The sequence below is a fragment of the Triticum urartu genome, chromosome 3 (assembly GCF_003073215.2).
Source record: "Triticum urartu cultivar G1812 chromosome 3, Tu2.1, whole genome shotgun sequence".
Classification (NCBI taxonomy): Eukaryota; Viridiplantae; Streptophyta; class Magnoliopsida; order Poales; family Poaceae; genus Triticum; species Triticum urartu.
In genome coordinates, this window is record NC_053024.1 from 274,312,230 (window position 1) to 274,319,731 (window position 7,502).

Sequence of the window (7,502 nt, forward strand, 5' to 3'; positions counted from 1 at the left end):
ACCCTAGCTCCAGATGCATGTTCAAGGTCGAGCATGAGTCGAGGCTTCAACCCTGGGAGTATAAGGCCATTTTCTCTCTTGGCTTGGGCATTCGACTATGGGTGTGCAACGGATGTGTAATCCACCCGATTGCCCTGAGAAGCGCAGTACTCTCCGAATTCTTCTGAATCAAAGTTTGAACCATTGTATGTGATGATGCTATGCGGAACTCCATACCGGAAGATAAATTCCTTCACGAACTTGATGGTCGTACGTGAATCTAACTACTTGATGGGCTTGGCCTCAATCCACTTCGTAAACTTGTCGACTGCCACGAGCATATGAGTGAAGCCACTTCTGCCAGTCCTAAGAGGCCCAACCATGTCCAAACCCCAGGCAGCAAATGGACAAACGAGTGGAAGTGTGTTCAAAGCAGATGCGGTCTTATGGGATAAGTTTGAATAGAACTGTCATCCTTCGCAATGCTGAACAATCTCTTTGGCAGCTTCATTGATGCGTGGCCAGTAGAACCCAGCTCGGTATGCTTTAGCCACAATTGTCCGAGAGGACGCACGATGACCGCAGGTCCCTAAGTGGATCTCATCCAAAATCAGTCGACCTTCCTCAGAAGAAATGCATCGTTGAGCTACGCTAGTAACACACTCTCTATAGAGCTGTCATTTATCACTGTGAAAGCTTTGGACATACGGACAATTTGTCGTTCTTCAACTTCCTCTTCTGGAAGTTCCTGCCTAAGCTGATATGCAATGTACGATACTGTCCAGTCGGGGGTGATTACTAGGATCGCCATAACCAAGTCACTGACTCCTGGGACCTCAATCTCAGTTCAATCAGTAGGACTTATCGCTTGTGGAGGTTCCTCAGAGAAAGGGTCCTCTTGCACTAAAGGGGAATGGAGATGCTCAAGAAACACATTGCTGGGGATAGGCTTTCGGGTGGAACCTATTTTGGCCAGATCATCGGCTGCTTGGTTCTTGATTTGGGGAATGTGGTGAAGCTCCAATCCCTCAAACTTTTTCTCTAACTTCCTCACTGCATTGCAGTATCCAGTCATGGCAGGGTTTCTGACGTCCCACTCCTTCATCACTTGATTGACCACCAAATCCGAGTCACCGTAGACCATTAGGCGACGAACACCGAGTGAGATAGCCATAAGCAACCCGTAGAGAAGTGCTTCATACTCAGCTTCGTTATTTGAGGAATCGAAGTGAATCTGGAGGACATAACTGAGATTATCACCTCTTGGGGACACCAGGACCACTCCGGCACCAGGACCATTCAACATTTTAGACCCATCGAAGAACATAGTCCAGTGTTTCGAGTGAACTTGAGTTGGCTGTTGCTGTTTGATCCACTCAACCAAGAAATCTTTGAGCGCTTGAGATTTGATCACCTTCTTCACTTCAAACTTGATATCCAAAGGAAGAAGTTCGATTGCCCACTTAGCCACTTGACTAGGTGCATCTCGATTGTTCATGATCTCGGATAATGGAGCATCACTTATGAATGAAACCGAGTGATCTTGGAAATAATGTGCAACTTTCTTCGCAGTCAAGTAAATTCCATAAACAAGCTTCTGGTAATGCGGATACCTCTGCTTGGACGGAGTCAAGACTTCAGAGATATAGTACACTGGCCGATGAACTTTGTAGGTCTTGTCTTCTTCTTCTCGCTCCACTGTGAGCAATGTGCTGACAAACTGACCAATAGCTGCAATGTATAAGACTAGAGGATCTTTGCTGTTCGAAGCAGCAAGCACCGGCTGGGTGGAAAGCAGGGATTTGAGCTCCACAAACGTTGCTTCAGCTTCGGGAGTCCACTCGAACTTATTAGAATTTTCCATCAGTCAGTAAAGAGGCAATTCCTTTTCGCCAAGATGTGAAATGAACCGACTCAATGCAGCAAGACAACCTATGAGCTTCTGAACGTCCGGCACACAAACAGGGCATTTCATTCGGAGGATTGCACCGATCTTCTCAGGATTGGCATCTATCCCTCATTTGGAAATGAGGAAACCGAGTAACTTGCCTCCGGGTACTCTGAATGTGCACTTGCACGGTTTCAGCTTAATGCCATACCTTCTCTAATTGGCAAAGGTTTCAGCAAGGTCAGTTAGTAGGTCAGAACCTTTTTCTGACTTAATCACAATATCATCCATATATGCCTCGACATTCTGAATGATCTGAGTGAGCAGGCACTTCTGGATCTTGCGCATCAATGTGGCGCCAGCATTTTTGAGACTGAATGGCATGGTGACGTAGCAAAAACACCCGGACGGGGTGATGAAGGCTGTTTTTATTTCATCTGGCCCATACAGTCGGATCTGATGATATCCGAAAGACGCATCAAGAAAAGACAAACTCTCACACCTCGTAGTCGACTCGACTAGTTGATCGATGTGAGGGAGCGGAAAATGATCTTTCGGGCAGGCCCGATTGATATGCTTGAAGTCAATGTACATGCGGAGTGAATTATCCTTCTTGGGGACCATGACGACGTTGGTGAGCCACTCAGAGTGGTATATCTCATGTATGAACTCAGCTGCCAGGAGCCGAGCCACTTCCTCGCCAATCGCCTTCCCCTTCTCCATGGCGGAATGACGAAGATGCTCTTTGACAGGTTTGGCCTTCGAGTCAACATGCAAATGGTGCTCAGCCAGTCCTCTGGGTACACCTGCCATCTTTGACAGTTTCCATGCGAAGATGTCCCAGTTCTCACTGAGGAACTGGATGAGCGCCACTTCCTAGCTATTTGATGTCGAGTGTCGTTGAAATGTGGGTCGGAGCAGTTGTGGGTTCTTCCGGGTGGATGTGAACTGGCTTCGTCTCGCTAGCCGACTAAAATGCGAATTCTAAAGTAGGCTTCTTTGAACGAAGCAAATCACTCGGATCATCATTCTTCTTGTACTCCTCCGGCTCCACCACTGCCATTTGCTCATCAGCAATCTTGTATCCTTTCTGGAGGCATTCTTCAGCTCTCTACTTGTTTCTGGTGACGGTAATCACGCCTTTGGGTCCGGGCATCTTCAGTTCGAGGTACACGTAACATGGTCGAGCCATGAAACTAGCGTACGCCCGTCTGCCCAGAATAGCATGATAAGGACTATGGAAATCCACTGCTTCAAACATCAACTTTTCCTTGCGAAAATCCTTCGAATCACCAAAAACCACATCCAAAGCACTCTGCCCAAGTGATTTCGCCTTCTTCCCTTTGATGACTCCGTGGAACTGCATGTTGCTTTCACTGAGTCTGGGCATCGGAATGCCCATCCCTTGGAGGGTCTCACCATGTAGAATGTTCAAACCACTGCCACCATCCATGAGAACTTTACGCAACCGAGCGCCTCCGACGACTGGGTTGACCACCAAAGCTTGCCACCCAGGGGTAGCAACGTGAGATGGGTGCTGACTGGTCGAAGGTGATAGGAGTCTTTGAGCACCTGAAGTATGTTGTAGTTGCCGGAGCAACCATGTTCACCTCTCCGTTGATGAATTTCGGTCGACTTTTGCTCTCAACATCAGCAAAAATCATCAAAGTAACATTGACCTTCGAACAATCATCTTAATTTTCCACATCCTCACCCTCAACCTTGTCAGAGCCTTTCTCACTCTGCTGTCCCTAATGGAACTGCTACATAAGGAATCTGCACTGTCGAGTGGTATGCTTGGGCAGAATCAAGTTACCTTCTTCATCTTTCTTTATGTGGATGGCACACGGTAAATCTAGGACGCCTTGCCCCGACTGGTCCTTCATCTTTTTGGGCACCCACTGCCCCTTGGGCTTTCCCTTGAACTTTCTTGGTGTATTCACTACCGCGGCTTCAGCCTGACCCGCAGCTTCAGCTTTGCGTTTCTATTTCTGACAGGAATTCCCACCCCCAGTGTCGGGGTCAATGACCTTCCCTTTTCCATTACGGAGTCATTCTTCTTCTTCTTCTTCCCCATTCGCATATCGAGTGGCTATCTCCATCATTTGGTTCAGAGTGATGGCCCTGGAACGACCACACTTTAGAGTAAGTTCTCTATATCTGACGCCTTCCTTGAAGGCGCAAACTTCTTGGTGCTTAGAAACATTCTCAACCACATGGTGAAGTGTGGTCCACCGCTGGATATAATCCCTCAAGGTCTCATTTGGCTTTTGGACGCAATGCTACAACTCAGACAACCCAGCGGGTCACTTACAAGTGCCTTTAAAGGTTTTGATAAACACACGAACCAAGTCTTCCCAACAGTATATGCTAGCAGGAGCCAACTGGTTCAGCCACGACCTGGCCGAGCCCTCAAGCATCAGGGGAAAATGCTTCATGGACACTTCATTGTTACCTCCACCGATCTGCACAACCACTCGGTAATCTTCCAACCACGTGTCTGGCTTTGACTCGCCAGTAAACTTGCTCACCCCAGCAGCCAACCTGAAGTTGGGAGGAATCTCAGCAACTCGAATGGCTCTACTGAAACACTCAGGTCCAGAGACGAAAGATCTGCTTCCACTCGGGCGGTCTCTGTCCAGACCTTCTCGGTTAGCTCTGCCTTTGTCCACTAGGCCCTGCATGAGGAGTGACCTTGCGTCAAATCCAGGCTCTCGGGGGTCGACTAGAATTCTCCCCTCGTCGCCGAATGGGCGCCTGTTGTCATACTGTCGGGCCGCATATGAACCACCCCTCGGAGGGGGTGTAGGCACTCGACGGTGGTCGTCATGGTGATATCGAGTATCAAACTGCCCATGGCCTCTATCCAGGTGCTGGTCCCCACGATAACCATGATAACCATGCCGCGGAGGAGATCTCAGGCTGTGAGATGACTGAGCTATGTCTGCCCTGACAGATCTGCTCTGAATCCGGTTGGACGACTGGGATATAGCCGAATTCTGTTCTCCAACCGCTCTAATTAGTGTCCGAATCTACTCTAGACCCCTACCAGCCTCGGAACAAGACGGCTGGATGGAATCTGCAATACGAGCCGCTACTGCAACATTCTGAATTGGAGTGCGGTATACCTGACACACATCTCGAGATCCAGTTGGAAACAATTGTCGTTGCCGTCGACTGGAACTTGGGATCTCTCTCCGGGTGCGGTCATCAAGTGACTTCTAGAGATTCTCCAGGCACGGGCATTCAGCCAGAGTGGCTATGCGTGCGGCCTCCAAAGCTTGAGCCTTAGCGGTCTCCCCAACGATGGGGTCTGAAGGGCCTGTTCATCTCTGCACCGCAACTCTTCTCTTTGTTCCGTAGTGAGAGCTTGTGGGTAATACTCATCTTCTGCATGCGACGGGCCATCGCTTTTGCCACGAACGCCATGGGGGAATCCTGGTGGGCTTCACTGGGGTCCAACCATGAGGACCTCTGCCACGGGGTCATTGCTTTCACACTCGAAAAGCGTATCCAAGCAACCAGTCGACAGATCGAACATGTCATAAAGGGACTCATCGGGCTCGATCACTACGATCTGAGGAGTGTTCTTCACCCACCGCTGGAGTCGCGAGCGATCGGATCGCTTGCCATGGTGAGCGGCGGGAAGAGATGACGCCACGGGAGCCGACCGATACTGAGTCGATGACTGTCGCAAGAGGACGCCACAGGCACTCCCGCGGAAGTGCGCCGCGCCGAGAATGGGGAGCGCCTTGACGTCGAGCGGGGCTTCCTGGAGCCAGGCCGAATCATCGGCGATGAAGGTGAGCACACCGAGACGGATTGCGTGGCCCAAGTACAATCCATTGCTGGAAACCATGTCGATGGAGATCGAAGATCGCAACCTCGGTGGAAGTCGCTTAGACACCTGCCCCATGGTGGGCGCCAACTGTCGTGGGAATGGATCTGACAGTAGAGATGGGGGGTACGTAGGAGAGGGTGGTGCCTAGCTATGGCGAGGTTGTACACTCAGGTTTACGAGTTCAAGCCCCTCCCGGAGGAGGTAACAGCCCTATGTCTTGGTGCCGCGGAGGCTCTGTTGATTGGAGTGTTGTGTTACAGGGTGTGCGAACCCTTGTGCCAGAGGGGAGGGTGGCTTATATAGAGTGCGCCGACCCCTCGCTGTCCTCAGTTACATAAGGGTTCAATGAGAGAGTAATGCCACGAACGTTACTGGTAACGCCCATGTTAATGACCTTTAAGGTGACGGAGTGAGTGACCGACCGTTGCTATCTGTAGGTGACCTTAGGCCTCCTGCCCTTCGAGTGGATTCTGGTTCAGTCGAGTGAATGACAATGGTCGAGTGAGATTGGGGGGATTCGAGTGAATCTTTTGTCGAGTGGGTTGCAGTTCATGAAGATTCCAGTTGGTGTCTTCTTTCTATCTTCGTAGGCCTTGGCCTCTTGTGTGATGTCTTTGGGTAGGGCATATAGGTCAGGCCTAACAACCTACCCTAGGTATATGTCATCATCACCAGGCGGCTGATGTCTTGGCCAAGATAGGTTCCACTCGGAAGGCAGTCCCTAAAAATGTGTTCCTATAGCACTTCCACTCACCCACAATCAAGGGAGACCCATTCATGGAGGAGCCCCCGCAAGTAGTCGGTCCATCAAATCCGACTAAAGTGGACATTTGTGCGGTGATCGACCTAGTCCACGAGATCCTTGTTATCACTCCCGAGTGGACTGTACCGTATCTGGCTTATTTTCTTAGGCAAGAGCTTCTAGAATATGAGACTGAGGCTCGTCAGATCGTCCACCAATCTAAAGCCTTCACCGTCATGGGAGATCAGCTATATAAGAAAAGAACTACTAGAGTCACTCATCGTTGCATATCACCAGAAGGACAACATATTCTGCAAGAGATTCATTCGAGAACCTGTGGACACCATGGATGCTCTCGAACGTTGGTTTCCAAGGCATTCAGGGTTGGGTTCTATTGGCCCCGTGCCAATGAGGCCGCCCGAGACATAGTGGATCAATGCGTCGGTTGCCAATTCTATGCAAACCAGTCACACAAGACAACCTCCACCCTGAAGACAATCCCCCTCACTTGGCCATTCGCCGTCTGGGGGCTCGACATGGTCGGCCCTCTCCGGACTGGTGCGAGTGGTTTTACACACCTGTTGGTGGCAATCGACAAGTTCACCAAGTGGATTGAAGCGAAGCCTGTAAAGAAGCTGGACTCAACAACTGCCATTCAATTCATCAAGGAAAAAATCTTTAGATTCGGAGTCCCCCACAACATCATCATCACCGGGAACGGGTCCAACTTCATCTCAGATGAGTTCCATTAGTTCTGCTATTCCCATGGCACTCGGGTTGATTATGCATCTGCGGCACACCTGCATTCGAACGAACATGCAAAATGGGCGAATGGACTGATACTTCAAGGATTGAATCCCCGCCTCATGCGCAACCTAAATCACATAGTAGGGGCTTGGGTCACCGAGCTGCCATCAGTCCTCTAGGGCTTACGAACGACCCCAGACCGATCCACCAATCGCACCCCATTCTTCATGGTGTACGGATCGGAAGCGGTCCTACCGAGTGATCTACTTCACAAGTCCCCCTGAGTGGAGCTGTACTCGGAAGCT